Source organism: Scyliorhinus torazame, chromosome 4 (genome assembly GCF_047496885.1).
Source record: "Scyliorhinus torazame isolate Kashiwa2021f chromosome 4, sScyTor2.1, whole genome shotgun sequence".
Taxonomy (NCBI): Eukaryota; Metazoa; Chordata; class Chondrichthyes; order Carcharhiniformes; family Scyliorhinidae; genus Scyliorhinus; species Scyliorhinus torazame.
Window position 1 is genome coordinate 116,438,532 of NC_092710.1, and position 20,130 is coordinate 116,458,661.

A 20,130-nucleotide genomic window follows, 5' to 3' on the forward strand; every position below is an offset into this window, starting at 1 on the left:
CTAGCCCCCTACTATGCTCCTTATACATACACGACTGTGTGGCAAAATTCGGCTCTAACTCCATCTGCCAGTTTACTGATGACACGACTGTAGTGGGTCAGATCTCAAACAATGACGAGTCAGAATACAGGAGGGAGATAAAGAACCTAGTGGCATAGTGCAATGACAACAATCTCTCCTTCAATGTCAGCAAAACTAAGGAGCTGGTCACTGACTTCAGAAAGCAAAGTGTCTCACACACTCCTATCTGTATCAATGGTGCTGAGGTGGAGATGGTTAGCAGCTTCATATTCCTAGGTGTAAACCTCACCAACAATCTGTCCTGGTGCACCCAATATACCCTCCTAAACCTTTTGGTCACGAAGGGCAATTTATCATGGCCATTCCACCTAACCTGCACAACTTTGGACTGTGAGACAAAACCGGAGCACCGGGAGGAAACCCACGCAGACACAGGGAGAACGTGCAGACTCCACACAGTGACCCAGCGGGGAATCGAACCTGGGACCCTGACGCTGTGAAGCCACAGTGCTAGCCCCTTGTGCTACCGTGCTGCCCATGATGCTGCTCCAACATGTGAAACTGCCTCTCATCCATTGACTCTGTCTATACTTATGGACTGAACTGATCTTCCTACACATCTTCTCTACAGTTGTAGCACTATATCCCATATGCTGCACCAGATATGTTTATATATTTACATTGTGTATTTATAGTATGCTCTATGTATTTGTGTATGGAACGATCTGCCTGGACTGTACGCAGAACAACAATTTTCACTGTACCTCGGTACACATGACAATAAATCTAAATCTTGCAAGCACTGCCAAAGGTCACAGTCAAGACAAAGTTATAGGGACAGGCAAAAACGTGAGCTGTTCAGGGAAGAAGCCACAGTCACTACTGGCCCGCACCATGCAAAGAAATCCAACACTGTCTAAACTAAAATACATAAGATCCTGAATGATGGATTCTGAGGGCAACCCCCAGAAGAAATTAAACCCTATATGACTAAGGAAGGCAAACTCAGTGTTGAGGATCGTATAATTCCCTGGAAGTCCCCGAGTAGTTGTCCCTTGCCCAGGGCACGTCCGATACTTAGCGAACCAAATAATGGTCATCCTGGAAGGGTGCTGCTTCAGCTGCAGTGAGTTCCAAAACTGCATGTTATTCAATGGCAACATCAGAACAGCACTTTCTAACGTCGTCAAACGGGCTGGCGGAATGGGCGGTGTTTAGCACTGCTGCCTCAAGGCGCCGAGGGCCTGGGTTCGATCCCGGCCCCGGGTCACTGTCCATGTGGGGTTTGCACATTCTCCCTGTGTCTGCTTGGGTCTCACCCCCCACAAACTCAAAGATGTGTAGACTAGGTAGATTGACATGATAAACTGTCCCTTAATTGGGAAAAAAAGAATTGGGTACTCTAAATCTATTTTTTTAAAGAAAAAAGAATTGGGAAATAAATGATGGCCTCGTCAGCGACACCAACATCCCGTGAAAGTATAAAAAAGGGAAAACATCTATCAATGGCACTATCTTTAGCAACTATCTTCATTGTTTCACTGACAATGAAAGTAAGTTTGCCAGATATTATTTGCCTTGATAAATGACAAGTGATATAGACTCGTTACAGTCATGATTTTGTTTTTTCAGAAAGTATTATTTATTGAGGCATTTATAATTTTGACGTTTTAAACCACAGAGATTCAACACACGCAAAAAACCCACAATACCCGCCCCGCTGATGGCCAATTTACCTCGAGGAAGTCGATGAGCGGGTTGTACTGAACCCCTGAAGACGAACTTAATTTTCACTAGCCTAAGAAACCCTGCCACCCTGCCCCCGACCCAAACCCCGACTTTGGAGGCTCCGAGTCTCCCCACCCAGCAAAATCCGTCTCCGGGCCACCAGGAAGGCAAAGGCCAAAACGTCGGCCTATCTCCCACCCTTGGCTCCCGGATCTTCTGACACTCCAAATATTGCCATCTCTGGACTCTGAGTCACCCTACCTTCCAGGACCTCTGACATGACATCTGAAAATCCCTGCCAGAATCCCCTCAGCCTTGTACATGCCGAAAACATTTGTACATGATTCGCAGGACTTCCCCCACACCGGTCCTCCTCCTCAAAAAAAACTACTTATCCAGGCCACAGTCATATGAGCCCTGTGGACCACCTTGAACTGGATCAGGCTAAGCCTGACACACAACGAGGATGCATTAGCTCTCCTCAGGGCCTTCTCCCATAACCCGACTTCCAACTCCCCTCCCAGCTCTTCCTCCCTCTTCACGTCCCAATTGACTCCTACCCACCCAATCAGTTCCTTGTATATTTCGGAGACCTTCCCTCCCCAACCCCCGTGTTAGACAACACTTATCCTGTAGTCCCCCTTAGTGGGAAGCGAGGAAAGCTCGGGACCTGCCTCTGGACAAAAACCCGTACCGCAGGTACCGGAGCACATTCCCACCCGGTAACTCAAACTCCTCCTCTAGATCTTCCAGGCTAGGGAAACCCTCCTCAACACACACACACACCCCCGCACCTGGAGCAAACCGGTGGTTATGACAAATCGGTGACCACACGACCCCCTCTCCAGTCTCATGTGCTGCTCCATTGCCCCCACACTCTTAGGGCTGCCACTACCACTGGGCTTGTGGAGTACCGAGTCGGCGAGAACGTGCGTTAACAAAGCCTTCAGACTCGTGCCCTTGGAAGATGCCGCCTCCACTCGCTTCCACACCGACCTTTCCCCCACTACCCACTTCCTAACCATCGATATATTAGCCGCCCAGTAGTAATTAATAAAGTTCTGAAGAGCCAAGCTCCCCCCCACTCCCCACGCCCCCATTCAAGAAGGACCTTCTTCACCCTCGGGGCTCTCCCGGCCCATATAAAACCCGAGATCGCCGCATTTCATCTTCCTAAAAAATGCTTTGGGGAAGAAGATTGGAAGACACCGAAACACGAACAGCAATCTTGGAGGACTGTCATTTTCACAATCTGTACCCTCCCCGCCAGTGACAGTGGGAGCATGTCAACCTACATTAGTCCCCTTTCATTTGCTCAATCAACCTGCCCAAATTTGGTTTATGAAGCCACTTAAATCCCGAAGTACCTAAAACTCCCTCCCACCACTTTGAACGGCATCTCCCTCAGTCTCCTCTCCTGCCCCCTTGCTTGGATCGCAAAAACCTCACTCTTGCCCATATTCGGTTTGTAACCTGAGAACCGACCAAATTCCTCCAGTATCCCCATAATTCCTGCAATTCCCTCCAACGGGTCTGTTATATAAAAGGAGCAAATCATCCGCATAGAGCGAGACCCTATGTTCCATCCCCCCTCTCACTATCCCCCACCAAATGTTCGATGCTCTCAGCACCATTGCCAAAGGCTCAATGGCCAGGGCAAACAGTAGTAGAGTGGACACCTCTGTCTCGTCCCCCAGCACAAACTAAAATATTCTGATCGAACTTGGTTTGATCTTACATTCGCCACTGGTGCCTGATATACCAACCGGACCCAATCCATAAATCCCTGCCCAAACCCAAACCTTCCCACAAGTACTTCCACTCCACTCGATCAAAGGCCTTTTCTGCATCCATGGCCACCACCACCTCGACCTCGCGCCCATCTGCAGGCATCATTATTACATTTAGGAGCTGCCTAATCGCCTAATGTTGGACGTCAGGTGTCGTCTCTTAACAAATTCTGTCTGGTCTTCCCTATTATCCCCAGAACACAATCATCTGTGTGTGTGGCCAAGATCTTTGCCAGTAATTTCACATCCATATTTAACAGGGAGATTGGCCTATACAAGCCACAGCTCTCCGGATCCTTACTCGCTTCAAAATAAGGGAAATCGGTGCCTGCGAAAACGTTGGGGGAGCACTCCCAGCTCTTTTGACTCATTAAAAGCCTTTACCAGGAGCGGCCCAACAGCCCAGAAAACTTTTTATAAAACTCAACCAGGTATCCGTCTGGTCCCGGGGCTTTACCCGATTGCATCGCCCCCACCTGTCGATAACCTCCCCAAGCCCAATTGGGGCTCCCAAATCCTTCACCAACTCCTCATCTATCCTCAGGAACTCCAGCCCTCCCAGAAATCGCTTCATACCCTCCTCCCCGGCTGGGGGTTACGATTTATACAATTTACAGTAAAACTCCCAAAACACATCATTCACCCCCGCCGGATCCAAAACCACCTTCCCCCTGTATCTCTCACTTTCCCAATCTCTCTCGCCGCCTTCGGTTTCCTCAGCTGGTGCGCCAGCATCCTGGTGGTTTTTTCCCCATATTCATATACCGCCCCTTTTACCCTTCTCAGCTGTCCGTCCGCCTTACCGGTGGACAGGAGCCCAAAATCCAGCTGCAGTCTCTGATGCTCCTTCAAAAGCCTACCATCCAGAGACTCCGGTTACCTCCTGTAAGATTTCACCTACCAGTCTGTCCAACTCCACCCGCACAGCCTTCTCATTATCTCCGAAATGAGATGAATTCCCCCCTAATAACCACCTCCCAAACCACCCCCGCTGAAACCTCATCAGTGTCATTGATCCCTATATATCCCCGAATGGTCTCCCTTACCCGCTCACATACCTTCTCCTCCGCTAACAGCCCCACATCCATCCTCCATGCGGGCGCTGAGCCTTTCCTTGTTAACTTGCAAGTCCACCCAGTGCGGGGCCTGGTCTGACACCACTATTGCTGAATATTCAGCATCTACCACCTCAGCCAGCAGCGTTTTGGCCAACACAAAGAAGTCTATCCGGGAATACATCTTATGCACGTGGAAGTAGAATGAAAACGCCTTACAACTTGGCCTCCCAAATCTCCATGGATCTAACCGCCCCCCCCCCCCCCCCCCCCCCCAATGCGCTTCATGAACCCCCGAAGCTCCTTTGCCACAGCTGATACCTTCCCAGAACTAGAAACTCAACCGGTCCGGCCTTGGCTCCAGGACCGTGTTGAAATCTCCCCCCATAATCAGTCAATGTGAATCTAGGTCTTGGATCTTCCCCAGTACCTGTCTAACAAACTCAACGTCATCCCAGTTCGGGGCATATATATTTACCAATACCACGGCCATCCCCTCTAGCTTCCCACTAACCATAACAAATCTATCCCCCAGGTCCGCTTCTATATTCCCCACCTCGAATGCCACCCGCTTATTAACCAAGATTGCCACCCTCTCGTTTTAAAATCTAACCCCAAATGGAACACCTGTCCAACCCATCCCTTCCTTAACCTAATCTGGTCCCCCACCTTCAGATGCGCCTCCTGCAACATAACTACGTCCGCCTTCAGTTGCCTCAAGTGCGCGAACACATGGGCCCTTTCGACTGTCCCATTTAGTACCCGAACGTTCCCCATGACCAGCCTCCCTCCCCTGCCGATCAACCATAACCTCTCCTAGGCCACGACCCATGTCCCGCACCTCTCCTGGCCTGCCCTCGGCAGCTACCGTTATCAACCCTCCTCGTCCTCCACTTTGAAAGTCCCCTCCCCATCAGCAGTATAATCCCCCCCCCCAATCGATCTTCAGCTCACCCCCTGTAAACCAGTCCGCCCAGCAATCCTGCCCATGGTGCCTAGCATCCTACTCACCACTGATTCGCTCTCTCTCTCCCCCCCCCCCCCTCTCTTCCCTCCACCCACCCCCCCCCCCCCCTCTTCCCTCCACCCCCCCACCCCCCCAAGCTTTTAGTGCAAACAGGGCGGGTGTTAACCAGCCCACCCAGCTAGCCTGGCAATCCCTCCCAAGGACCGAACACAGTGACCACAAGGACACAAGGACCACTCACCCCTTACCAAAGCACTGTATGTCGACCTAACCCTAAACAGAACCAAAGAACGGAAAAAAGCGAAAGAAATCCAAACAACATAAATCCAGAAGTTTTTCACAACATAGTTCAGTTCTCCTCAATCAAAGTTCAATCCTTCTCCTGCCAGTCCATTCTCTTTCATGAAGTCCGCTGCCTCCTCCACCGAGCCAAAGTACAACTCCCGGCCCCCATAGGTGAGCCAGGTATAGTAGTCTGAACTTTACACCCTTCTTGTACAGGGCCGACTTGATCCTATTAAAACTTGCCCTTCTCTTCGCGAGCTCTGCTCCCAGGTTTTGGCACACCCTAATCTCGACGTCTTCCCAAGTGCATTGCCTCGTCTGCCTGGTCCACCTCATGATGCGTTCCATGTCCAGGAATCGATGCAATCGTCCCACCATCAGCCTCAGTGGCTCACCCCCCTGGGGCTTGCGCATCAGTGCCCTATGAGCCCGATCCACCTCCAAAGGCCGGTTAAACGCACCTTCCCCGGGCAGCTTCTCCAGTATCTTCCCAACACACGGACCCGCATCCAATCCTTCGATTCTCTCCGGCAGACCCACGATCCGAATGTTCTGCCTCCGAGAACGGTTCTCCAGGTCCTCCACTTTCTCCAGCAGTCGCTTCTGCTGGTCACGCATCAGCCCAATCTCTGCTGCCATGACTGGTCCTCCTGCTCCCTCGCCTGCTCCTCCAACCTCTGGATCGCCTGATCGCCTGTCAATGGGCTGCCAGTTCCATCTCCATGCTGTCAACCACCGCCTTGATCTAGTCCACTGCCCGGGCCAGGCCCTCTGCACTTTCCTTCCGCTGTTGGGTGAACTTCTCATTTAGGAAGCTAACCAACTGGTCCATCAACCACTGAGCCGATGGGGACAGACCCTGTCCGACTGCCATCTCCGCGTGAGTTGTCCACTCCTCACTCGCCACAGCCACCTGGTTCGCTTTTTCCCGGGCACTTCTGGACACAACTTCATAAACTAGGGGTCACTCTTTTCCGCTCTCACTTCTGTACTTTTTTCCTACAAAATTCCTGTGACAGACCGGCGTAAAGGCCACAAAAAGACCACCATGAGCGGGAGCTGCCAGATATGCGACCTCATGACCGCCACCGGACGTCCTACAGTCACGATTTTCTAAGTGAACATTAATTTTATCCCGAATCATTTCTTTACGCTTTGCCGCCATAAATTGGGGGTAGGTTTGTGCTATGTACACCAGGAATTGGATTGATTCCCAAGTAAAGTTGATAGAGGGGTCCTATTTTCACATCAGTGAAGTGATTTGGGACGTTTTATCATGTTAAAAGGTGGCGTATATATACAATTCATTATTATTGATGTCTATCAAAAGCCTGGAATAGGTACTTATGTGAAGGATATTGAATGTGATATTTGCAGACAGAGCAAGACCTCAATTATTCACATCGCACCATTTCAACCTACTCGTCAACTAAAAAGGGGTTGCACTGCACCGTTTGAATTTATTCCTGGTGATTATTGTGAAACAATTACAATGGCTCACTATTATAGTAAATGGTTCAACTTATTTGTTCCAGTGAGTGCAAATGTTAAGAACTTCCTATTTTTGGTTCGGTAGAGGAAAACGTGAACAAACTGAATTCAGATGACTCCTGAGATATTGCTGAATTCACTTGACAGAGAGGAATTAAAGGTCAATGATCATTAGTGCATATATCTTATGTAAAAGGTGAAGTAAGACATTTCAAATTATATTTCTGGGAACTTTTCTCTCCAAACTACAAGCATAAGCAATGTTGGTGAATTGGATCTAGTATTCCAGATGACATTTCCAATCATTTCAACTACTTACAGGGTCTTACCCAGTTGATGAAGATCCAAAATCACACTTGCGCTGCTCAAATTTCACGTCCTACTGCCTGATGCCGAAGCAGTTGGTCTCAGTCATAGCGAAATTGGTGGCACAAATCATTCCACCCTCATGACCACAAGATGTGTGGCAGCACCAATTGCAAAAGACCTGCAAGGAAAGGAAACCTGTAAGATTACATCAAAATGTTGTATTTTTCTATTTGATGTACTAAGCCACCTTGCAAAGTCGTTATTGAAATTTTTTTTAAAAAAATTTACAATGGGTATGTAATGCGCCAGCAATTCTACTGCCAAAACAGATGTTTCCCCTTTTAACTGTTACCTATTGAAATTTCAACTAATTAATTTCACAGGCACATTCGAAGTTCAAATAATTTGAGGAACAGATGTCAAGACTTAGAGATCAAGTTTAAAAACATGTCAAAAGGCAACCTGATGAGGAAACCAGGGGAAAGTGAATGCATATTCATCAATGCCAATGGTTTTTTTAAAAACAGGGCTATGACTATGAAAAGTCATGAACAACTTGCGTTTATTTCACCTTTTGAAGAGCAAAGCGTCCTAAGGCACTTCACCAGCACATTATCTAAGTTTCATACCAAACCAATTCAGGAGCTATTAGGACAGGACAAGAGCTGGGTCAAAGAGGTAGAGTTAATGAATGAATTAAAGGGGGAAAGAGAGAGATTGGAGGGAAGAAAGGTTTATGGAGAAATTCCAGATCTTGAGGTCCAAGCAGCTGAAGGCACAATGCTGGAGCAATTAATATCAGAGATGTGCAAAAGGCCAAAATTGGAGCTTCGCACAGATCTTGGGAGGTTGGACGAAGTTGTAGAGGGACAAAGTTAAGAAAGAGTTTGAGCATGGGTATTTCAATTGAAGTTCTGCTCTCCAACCCTAGTTTCAGAGTGCAGTAATGGCCTCAGCTTCCTTGCACTTCCACTCCAAAGGGGGGCTCTGCCATTAAGTACCTGGTAGCAAAGAGTAAGCTTCTACATTCACAAAAGGAACCAAACACAACTATCCCCATATTTCACTGATATCCTACTTTATCTAACTAACCATATCTCCAAGACTCCACCCTACTTCATTCCCAACCCGCCCAAAAGATCCAAGAGTTCAAGCAGCTCTCATGTTACCAGCAGAAATTCCACAAAACCAAACAGTATGGTTCCTTCTGTAAAATATTCCCAAACTGATCAGGCAGGCTTGACTACTCTAAATCATCTCCTCATTTTCACAAATTACAACTCGTTCAGAATGATATGACTCTCATCTTCTCTTGCACAAGGCTGACCTCCAACTCCATTTCCCCATCTTCTCTCTATATCCATAATAACAAAATAACTACAAATCACAGCCTCAGAACAGTTCAACTGATATAGGCGCGATTTTCCCAAAATATTTCTAAGTTAATTTGTGGCAGGTATTTCAGGGAGTTTTCCACCACTATTCAATGACACTAAGTCACTTCTTTGGGCCCGGGGGAGTTTCTCACCGGTTTGGCCACACTTGGAATTTTCTTTAGCACTGGGAGCTGAACTCCCAGGCCACCATTTTGAAAGGGCGCTCCGATCTCTAAGTGAGCTTGTCCACCCCCCCCCCACCCCCCCCCCCCCCCCCCCCACACACACACCCACCCCATACACATGGACACCATCCCACACACCCCCAAGTGAGGATACCCCGCTATGGGGTCCCTGGGGATCCCCCCTCCCCCACTTCAGGCCCCCTTACAGCACTCCCTCCCTTCTAGGACCCTTACCCATCACTCCCCAACCTCCCAGAGGCCCCTACTTACTTGCCCAGAACACCTCCCTCCCCCCCCCCCCCCCCTCCACCCTCATTTAATGGGCATGGCTCCCTTCGCCCCTGACCCTTGGCAATGCCACCCTGACACTCAGCACCCTTGTACTGCCACCCTGGCACTCAGGCAGTGCTCCTGCAGGCTTGGCAGTGCCATTCGAGCACCTTGGCAGTGTGAGGGTGGCAGTGCCAAGGTGCCCACGTTCCAGGGAGAGTGATATGTCACTGGCAGTGGCCCAGTCACGGAGGACCATGGCTGAAGGCATCAACACCATGGTGCAGACAGTGGAGAGCCTCCAGGGCTGGAGGAGCCAGATGATTCCCTGCGGCTGTCTCTCCATCCCATGGAGAGCCCCAGAGTCCTACAGGTACCATCAGGGAGGAGGACATGCAGCTGGTCAATCCGGGACCTGCCACCAAGGAGACTACAGCGCTCTCCAGTTCTTCTGAATCCCCCCCATCCCCACCCCACCCCCCTATGGGGTCCCTGGGGATCCCCTCCCCCACTTCAGGCCCCCTTACAGCACTCCCTCCCTTCTAGGACCCTTATCCATCACTCCCCAACCTCCCAGAGGCCCCTACTTACTTGCCCTGAACACCCCCCCCCCCTCCCCCCCGGCCCCCCGCTCCACCCTCATTTCATGGGCATGGCTCCCTTCACCCCTGACCCTTGGCAATGCCACCCTGGCACTCAGGCAGTGCTCCTGCTGGTTTGGCAGTGCCATTTGAGCACCTTGGCTGTGAGGGTGGCAGTGCCAAGGTGCCCACGTTCCAGGAGCCAGATGATTCCCTGCGGCTGTCTCTCCATCCCATGGAGAGCCCCAGGGTCCTACAGGTACCATCAGGGAGGAGGACTCGCAACAGGTCAATCCGGGAACTGCCACCAAGGAGACTACGGCGCTCTCCAGTTCTTCTGAATACCACCCCCTCACCTGACAACGGTGCATCTCACAGGCAGTGGGCAGAACAGGTTGACATAGCGATGCCTGTGACAACCTGTAAGTCGGCAAGGTCCCTCCGGCTCCAGGCCCTCTGCCAAGAGCATCAACGTCCATAGCCAGGGAAAGCAGCAGGCTGCCTCCATCTTTGATATGCACCCTGGGCCAAGATCAAAAGCCCCTGATGCAGACTCCTTTCAGGGGGTGGGTGTGAATGCGCTGCCAGCAGAAACACAGGAATCAGACTTTAATCAGATTCTGAGGAGCTCCAGAGCTTTCCTCACAGTGGCTGTTCATCACTCTTCTGCCTGGTATGGTGACCTGATGACAGTGCCAGCACAGGCCCATCACCCTGGAGTGTTGTTAAACAGAGGGGGCAACAAGGGAGGTCAGGTATGGGAGTGAGGGTGGGCTGAGCTGACAGACACTGCCTTGAGCTACGAGAATCGGTAGCGATGAGGACCTTCCTGGTCCTCCTTGCATGTCAGAGCCTCGCCGCACCTTGTTCTCCATCCTCTGGCTCTTCTTCGGCCTCGTCCTCCAGCCCATCCTGGTCCGCTTCCTCATCAGTCCACCGTCTCCTCCAGCATGTCGCCCGCTGCTGTGTCAGATTGTGGAGGACACTGCAGACCACCACAAAGCAGGAGACCCTCTGAGTGGTGTACTGAATTACACCGCGAGAGCAACGAAGGCATCAGAACCACATCTTGAACAGTCTGTGTACTGCTCAATGACAGTGTGGGCCTCAATGTAAAGGGGCTCCATCTCAGGTCTCTGCACCGGTGCCATCAGCTATGACCTCAACGGGTAATCCACTTCCCCCATGAGCCTACCCGTCATCCTGGGGTAGTCTTCAAAGACACCGGGTATCTCCCGGGTGCTCCAGGACGTAGCTGTCATGCACACTTCCAGGGTAGCAGTCCACACATGTGCATGATTCTGAGGTGGTGGTCGCACACATTGTGAACATTCAGGGAGACAACCCTTCCTGGTAAAATGAGGCACTCCCTGATGCCCCAGTACGCTCAGGGTGACACGCGTGACATCGATCACCCCCCTGGACCTGGGGCATCCTGGCATGGTGGCAAATCCTGCAGCCTGGGAATCTTGGGCTTGGTCCAGGTCGAGGTTGATATACTCTGATGCTTGAGCATACAGAGCATCCATCACCTCCTGGATGCATCTGTGGGATGATGACTGCAATACGCCAAACAGGTCCCCGCTCGAGCTCTGAAATGACCCAGTGACAGAGGTTTAGGGCTGCAGTGACCTTCATGGGCACCGGGAGCGGGTGTTCTCCTCTTCCACAGGGTGCCACATCCACAAGGATGTGGCACAGGTGCTGCACTGTCTCCCTGTTGAGAATGCGTCTTCTACGAAATATGCTGTCCGTCAGCTCATGGCAGGACCAACGATGCCTGTACAATGCCGCTGGACTCCCCTTCTGGTTCCCTCCTCAGCTGATGGGCAGCCGGGTCTCCAGGGTGTGCAGCGTCCCATGCAAATGTGGTGCTGCCTTCAGCCTGCGTTGACGTTGCTGCCTTCTATGGCGTCTGTCTGCCTCGGCTGCCTCAAGCACAGAAAGGGCATCCTCCACGGGATCTACACCAGCAAGCATTATTTTTCTGGAAGGAATTGGAGAAGACGAGAAACAATCAGTTAGGGCTTCCATCCCGGGACTCCAAAGTCCCCCAAGCCTCCCCAACTCTTACCATGACCGTCATGCCTTCTCTCAAGAGTGCCATCCATGAGCAGTTGGCAAACACTGCTCTGCACACTCACCCCTGGCCACATCAGGAGCCCCTAGATCTCTGCCAGCAACATTAGGTAGGGAGGATGTGCTCAGCTGCCCCCACTTATCCAGCCACCTACCCTTTGGCCGCGAGAGGATTCCCAGTGGTGAAGCCCTGCTCTTTAGTGTTTGATAATTGGCAGCTGCCTCGACGGTGCTGACACTCCTAGAGTTCCTCAGGTTAGTGTGCTAGGCCCAACTATCTTCAAGCTGCTTCATCAATGACATCCCTTTCATCATAAGGTCAGAAGTGGGGATGTTTGCAGATGACTGGGTCGCGTTCAACACCATTCATGACTCCTCAGATAATGCAGCAGTCTATGTCCAAATGCAGAAAGATCTGAACAATATTCAGGCTTGGGCTGACAAGTGGCAAGTTATATTCACACCATACAAGTGCTAGGCAATAACCATCTCCTACAAGAGAGGACCTACCCACCGTCCCTTGACATTCAATGGCATTCAATTGCAGAATCCCCACCATCAACATCATGGGGGTTGCCATTGATCAGAAACTGGACAAGCCATATTAATGCTGTGTCTACCAGGGCAGGTCAAAGGCTAAGAATCCTACAATTAACTCACCTCCTGCCACCCACCCCCACTCCCCCCAAAAGCCTGTCCACCATCTACAAGGCGCATGTCAGGAGTGTAATGGAATACTCTCCACTTGCCTGGATGAGTGCAGCTCCAATAAGAAGAAACTCAACATCCAGGACAAAGTTGCACCTTGATAGCTCCCCCTTCCACAAACATTCTCCATGAATAGTTGCAGCTGTGCGTACCACTTACAAGATGCACTGCAGCAACTCGCCAAGATTCCTTAGACAGCACCTTCCAAATCCACGACCACTACCATCTAGAAGGACAAGAGCACAGATATCTGGGAACCCCACTACCTGCAGGATCCCCTCCAAGTCACTCACCACCCTGACTTGGAAATATATCGCCATTCCTTCATAGATACATAGAAGATAGGAGCAGGAGGAGGCCTTTTGGCTCTTCAAACCTGCTCCGCCATTCATCACGATCATGGCTCAGCATCTAACTCAATAGCCTAATCCAGCTTTCCCCCCATAGCCTTTGATCCCATTCTCCCCTAGCCGCCTCTTGAATATATTCAAAGTTTTAGCATCAACTACTTCCTGTGGTAATGAATTCCACAGGCTCACCTCTCTTTGGGTGAAGAAATGTCTCCTTATATCAGTCCGAAATGGTTTACCTTGAATCCTCAGACTGTGACCCCTGGTTCTGGACACACCCATCATTGGTAACATCTTCCCTGTATCTACCCTGTCTAGTCCTCTTAGAATTTTATAAGTCTCTATGAGATCCCCCCTCATTCTTCTGAACTCCAGCGAGAACAATCCCAACCTAGACAACCTCTCCTCATATGACAGTCCCGCCATCCCTGGAATCAGTCTGGTAAACCTTCGCTGCACTCCCTCGAGAGCAAGAACATCCTTCCTCAGAGAAGGAGATCAAAACTGCACACAATACTCCAAGTGTGGCCTCACCAAGGCCCTGTACAATTGCAGCAACACATCTCTGCTTCTATACTCGAAACCTCTTGCAATGAAGGCCAACATACCATTAGCCTTCTTTACCACCTGCTGCACCTGCATGCGTACATTCAGCAACTGGTGCACAAGGACACCCAGGTCCCGCTGCACACTCCCCTCTCCCAACTTTCAACCATTCAGGTAGTAATCTGCCTTCCTATTTTTGCTTCCAAGTGAATAACCTCACACTTATCCTAATTATACTGCATCTGCCATTGATTTGCCCACTCGCCCAACCTGTCCAGATCATGCTGTAGGATCCCTGCATCCTCGTCACAATTCACCCTCCCGCCTAACTTGGTATCATCTGCAAACTTGGAGATGTTACATTTTGTTCCCTCATCCAAATTAATATATATTGTGAATAGCTGGGGTCTCAGCACCGATCCCTGTGGTACCCCACTAGCAACTGCCTGCCAATTTGAAACCACTGCCACTGGGTCAAAATCCTGAAACTCCCTCCCTAACAGCACTATGGGAGTACCTACACCTCAGGGACTGCAGCGGTTCAAGAAGGCAGCTCACCACCACCACCTACTGAAGGGCAACTAGGGATGGGCAATAAATGCTGGCCTAACCAGCGACACCCACATCTCAAAAAATGATTTTTTTTCTTAATTCCCCCGACCTGGAACGCTCCAGCCCCTGAGTAAGCCCAATCCCCTTGAAGGGTCCCTCATCCCCAAGCACTGGGGAAGCAGCTTCAATGTTCTCAAGCTGCATGCTGCTAACGGGAAAAGACTACTCCCCTCCTCACTTCCCCTTAGTAGCCAGTGTGCCAGCTTCCTGTCGATTGGAGGGCCGGGGAGTGCGGGGGGAGGGGGGAGGAGATACTAGGCGGCCGGTAAATGCTTCTATGGGCGTTGAGGGTCGGGCGCGCGGCCGTTGGAGGAGGGGGTTTCTTTTTTGGGTCCAGCTGCGCCGTCCGAGTTCACCATGGAGCACGGCACGGCTGCTGGAGGCCACCACTGTGCGCATGCTCTACTGTTTTTACGTCGGCGTGGGGAGATAGTCCCAATAATGGAGAATCCAGCCCGAAGTTTGAGAGGGAGAAAAAGTACAATCAACAAAGAAGAACTTTTTTGTACTTTTATTCCATGTACTTAGTGAGTAGGCAATAAATAAGGAGAGCAGGCAAAAACGATCTGGTTGAGATCAAAGAAGGTACTGAAAGCCATCATCAACTCGGAATAGAATTTGTTTGTATTTCTGTCATAGCTTGCAGCTAAATGAATTTTTTTTTAAAAATATGGCCACAATTTCTTCTCCTCCCATGGCTTAAACACTTAAATGTTAACTATCCAGTGCAATCAACTGTAAAATCATTGCTGGCATTCAGATGTGCAGGGTTAACCTGTAAACTTCAAATGCCTTGTCCTGACCAACAGTATCACCGCTGAAGCTCAATATTACAAAATAAATATGCCATTTCTCATACTATATAAATGAGATCAGGTCAACGTGCCAAAAATAACAAAAATTCTGCACCCTCTTGCACTGTTAAAGAATTGTCCTTACATTAATCAGCATTACATTTTCAATTGTGTTATTATGGGGGTTTACAACTCTAGCTGTTATTCCAATTAGAAAACAAGGTCAGCTCATCCCTCATTAGAGTCCTATGACAGTGTCTCTCGGGGGGATTAAAATGCACCAGCCTTTTGTGTTACTGCTGAGCACTGCAGTTTGTTTTCAGACATAGCCCAAATTCTATGAGCCCAATGGCAGAGTACAAGGTTTCTCAGTCCTACATCAGAAAATACAAATTTCAGCAGCAATGACACAAACATCTCGCCAGCTTTTCTAACAAATTTTTCTAAATTGCAAAAAAAGAGAAAGCAATCAATGCTATTCTTTCAAGCTCCCACAAAGTACTTATAGCACAGAAACACAGCCCAGCTGCATTTATAACCTGCAGAAACCTTCTCCATCACTTTTTCATCTCATCCTATCAGCACATTCTTTTATTCCTTGCTCCCTTACATTCTTATTTAACTTCCTCTGCAATGCATCTATGCAATTCACCTAGGCCATTGCCTGCAGTACCTAGTTCCACATTTTAACCTCTCCCTGGGAAAAGAGGTTTCTCCTGAATTCACCATTAGGTTAATTAATGGTAATTTTATATTTATGGCTCCTACCTGCAGGTGTAAATATATTCTCTATGCCTCCCTTATCAAACCATTTCACAATCTGGAAGACCTCGGAGGTTGTCCCAGAGTCTCCCGTTTCCCAGAGACAAGAGCTCCAGCCTGATCAAACTATCTTACACCAACACATAGGTATGTGAAACTTAATTCCTTTGCCTATGCTATACACTCACGCTTGTCATCCGGTGTTGTGTCTGTCCATTGCATTCCCCATTCACAGGAAGTGCTGGGAGCTATTTTGATTGCTGTAATTTGTGTTCATTAACCTCAATATCACCAAGCACACAATCCACTAACAATATACTTTGAAGTTTGTTTCCTTTAAGAAAAGCATCAACCAAAAAATAAGCACATTAGATGGATTGAATGAAATAAAGCAAATTAATTTTAAAAACTGACTTAATAGACAAAGGAACCTAACAAGCTAGATAATTGTAGGATAGCCCAGTCACCTTTAGACCATACATTATGAAGTTAGCTATTGAGGTAATGGTTTAAAAATGTTGCACTTGTTTCCCAACTTAAAAAAGAAGAGGTAGATGCATGGACTGACGCCAAATAATTCAAATAGGATCAGTGGTCATTGTATAACAGACACTGCACAATTTCTGCATGCATAGATGAGCCGGCAAACCTGTGCAGCTCACTGTTCAATCCATATTTACATTGTGAATTCAGAAGCTACTCTGATAAGGTCCATATGACAACTATTTAAAAATTCATTAGCGGCCGGAATAATAAATTATAGCTGCTATTTCTATCTATTCATGAACACTGGATTGTCTACTAAAGGTAAGTTAGTTATACCCTTGCTGCTATTGTGGTCATTTAAATTCATGAATCAGGAAATTAATCTCTGCTCAGCTGAATCCACTTTCACCAGTCTGTGGCACATACCAGCAATTATAGCATTAGTGCATTCAGTGGAATGCTGAACAAATACATCCACATTAGATCAAAACCAGATTAATGCATGCTCATGGTGCACTGATTCAAAGTAGTGGCTAGCAATTCAATTAAAATACTATTTGTCAAAGTATTATATAGGTTTATATATTCTGTGAACTTTGCAGTGAACATTTTCAAAGCACACGGTTATTTTAGGGACTGAAAACCTTGGATGAAGGGATTCTCCATTTAAGAATCCAAAAGTAATAGGAGCTGGAGTAGGCCGTGCTGCCCTTTGGGCCTGCTGTATCATTCAATAAGATCATGGCTGATCTCATTGTGGCCTCAACTTTCCTGACTGCCCCCTAAATTCCTCAACTCCCTTGTAGAAAAAATTTCCAGCACAGCTTTGAATATATTTAATGATCCAGCCACCACTGCTCTCTGGGGTAGAGAATTCCCGAAATTAACAACCCTCAAGAGAAGAATTTCCCCTCATCTCCATCTTAAACGGGAGGCCCCTCTTTTTATTTATTCATTTACGGGATGCCGGCGTGATTGGCTAGACCAGCATTTATTGTCCATCCCTAGTTTCCCTTGAGAAGGTGGTGAGCCAACTTCTTGAACTTCTGCAGTCCCCAAGGCGTAGGCACTCCCACAGTGCTGTTAGGGAGAGAATTTCAGAATTTTCACCCAGCGACAGTGAATGAACGGCAATATATTTTCAAGTCAGGATGGTGCGTGACTTGGAGAACCTCCAGGTGGTGGCATTCCCAGCCTGGTATCTGCTTCACATGTCCTTCTAGATGGTAGTGGTTGTGGATTTGGAAGACGAAGGAATGGTGAATTCCTGCAGTGCACTTTGGTACACACTGCTGCTAATATGCATCGGTGGTGGAGTCATTGAATGTTTGTGGAGGCGATAGCATGCAAGCCGGCTGCTCTGTCTTGGATGGTGTCAAACTTCTTGAGTGTTGTTCAGCTGCACTCATCCAGGCAAGGGGACAGTATTCCATTAAATTCCTAACCTGTGCCTTGTATATAGTGGACAGGCTTTGGGGAATCTAGAAGTGAGTTATTCGCAGGATTCCTACCTGCTCTGGTAGCCGCAGTATTTACGAGGCTAGTCCAGTTCAGTTTATGGTCAATGGTAGCCCTATGTTGTTGGTAATGGGGAATTCAGCGATGGTAATGCCACTGAATGTCAAGGGGCGATGGTTAGATCCTCTCTTGTTGGAGATGGTCATTGCCTGGCATTTGTATGGCACAAATGTTACTTGCCACTTGTCAGCCCAAGCCTGGATATTGTCCAGGTCTTGCTACATTTGGACATGGACTGCTTCAGTGTCTGAGGAGTTGCAAATGTTAATGAATGTTAATTAATCATCAGCGAACATCCACACTTCTGACCTTATGATGGAAGGAACACAAGAACATAGGAATTAGGAGCAAAAGTAGGCAATTCAGCCCTTTGAGCCTGCTCCGTCATTCAATCAAATCATGGTTGATCTCTTCCTGGTCTCAAATGCACCTCCCTACCTGTTCCCTATATCCCTTTAACTGTTTCTTTATCAGAAATATATCTATCTCCTTCTGAAACCATTTAATGACTCAGATGCCACCGCACTATGGGGCAGCGAGTTCCACAAATTCACCACCCTCTGTGAGAAGTAGTTCCTTCTCATCTCAGTTCTAAATCTACTGGGCGAGATTCTCCACTCCCACGGCGGTTGGGAGAATCGCCTGGGCCACCAAAATTTCCCGGGGCGCCGGTCCGACGCCCTCCCGCGATTCTCCCAAGCAGCGGGAACGGCCCGGTCGAGTTTCGCGGGCCACAGGCCGGAGAATCGCCGGAGACACACAAAATGGCGATTCTCCGGCACCCCCGCTATTCTCAGCCTGGATGGGCCGAGTGGCCAGGCCAAAACGGTGGGTTCCCCCCGGCGCCGTCCACACCTGGTCGCTGCCGTCGTGAACGGTGTGTGAACGCTGGGGGGGGTGGCCTGCGGGGCAGCGAGGGTGGATCCTGCACCGGGGGGTACCTCAAATGTGGGGTGGCCCGCGATCGGTGCCCACCGATCGTCGGGCCGTCCTCTCTGAAGGAGGACCTCCTTCCTTCCACGGCCCCGCATGATCCGTCAGACATCTTCTTGCGGGGCGGACTTAGAGAGGACGGCAACCACGCATGCGCGGATGACACCCGTTATGCGGCGCCGGCCGCGTCATCTATGCGGCGCCGCCTTTACGCGGGCGACAAGGCCTGGCGCGTGTAGATGACGCGGCCCCGATCCTGGCCCATTGTCAGGGCCTGAATCGGTCAGGATCGGGGCCGTTTCGCGCCGTCGTGAACCTCGACAGCGTTCACGACGGTGCGGCCACTTCGGCGCGGGAGTGGAGAATCCCGCCCACTGTCTCTCAACCTATATTTGTGACCTCTCATTCTAGATTACAAGTGGGAACATTTGGTCATTTACTTTATCAATCTCTTTTAGCATCTTATATACCTCAATCAGATCCCCAAACATGGTGTGATGATGGTTGGGGTTAGGAAACTATCCTGAGGAACCCCTGCAGTGATGTCCTGCAGCTGGGATGATTGACCTCCAACCACCAATAACAACCATTTTCCTTTGTGCCAGGTATGACTGCAACCAGCGAGGTTTCCCCCCCGATTCCCATAGACTCCAGTTTCACTCAGGTTCCTTATTCTGAAATTGTGTCCCCCAAGTTGTAGATTCCCCCAGATGGAAACATCTTCTCAGCATCTACATTCCTAAACCCTTTCAGAATCTTATATGCTTCATTAAGATCAGCTCTCATTCTTGCCCAAAATGTTCAAGGTTTCCTCATCAGATGATCCCTTCATCCTCGGAATCAAACATTCACTGAACTTCCTCCAATGCAAGTATCTCTCTTTCTTAGGTACCATGCCCCAAGGTGCTGCCAGCCATGGACCCCATTTTAATTTTGCTGTGGAGGCGTGCATCATCTTCGTTGATGGTATATTCATCCAGTTTGAATGACTCTTAAGAAAGATCATTCTTTGTTTACCTCGATCTCGTTTAACATTGATCTTTCCCATCAGACCTTCTAAATCATATTTCTTTTTTAAAAATATATTTTATTAAAGTTTTTCGATCAAACAAAAATTTCCCATTTTACAACTTTTTCCCTTATCGCTCTGCGAGATAGTCGACGAACGGTTGCCACCGCCTGGTGAACCCTTGAACTGAACCTCTTAGTGCGTACTTTATCCGCTCCAATTTTATGAACCCTGCCATGTCATTGATCCAGGGCTCCACACCCGGGGGCTTAGCT

General features: G+C 49.0%; 1 protein-coding gene across 4 annotated transcripts in view; it reads right to left on the minus strand.

Annotated features, from left to right (window-relative positions):
* sipa1l2 (signal induced proliferation associated 1 like 2) overlaps positions 1 to 20,130 on the minus strand; it is an 825,665-nt gene that overhangs the window by 700,154 nt on the left and 105,381 nt on the right. For 3 of the 4 annotated variants that reach the window (XM_072498538.1, XM_072498535.1, XM_072498537.1), the window contains exon 2: positions 7,667 to 7,824. The gene's annotated coding sequence lies outside the window, so the exon portion shown is untranslated. Of the gene's footprint in view, positions 1 to 7,656; positions 7,825 to 20,130 lie in introns of all 4 variants that reach the window. The other variant, XM_072498536.1, reaches the window with a different exon arrangement.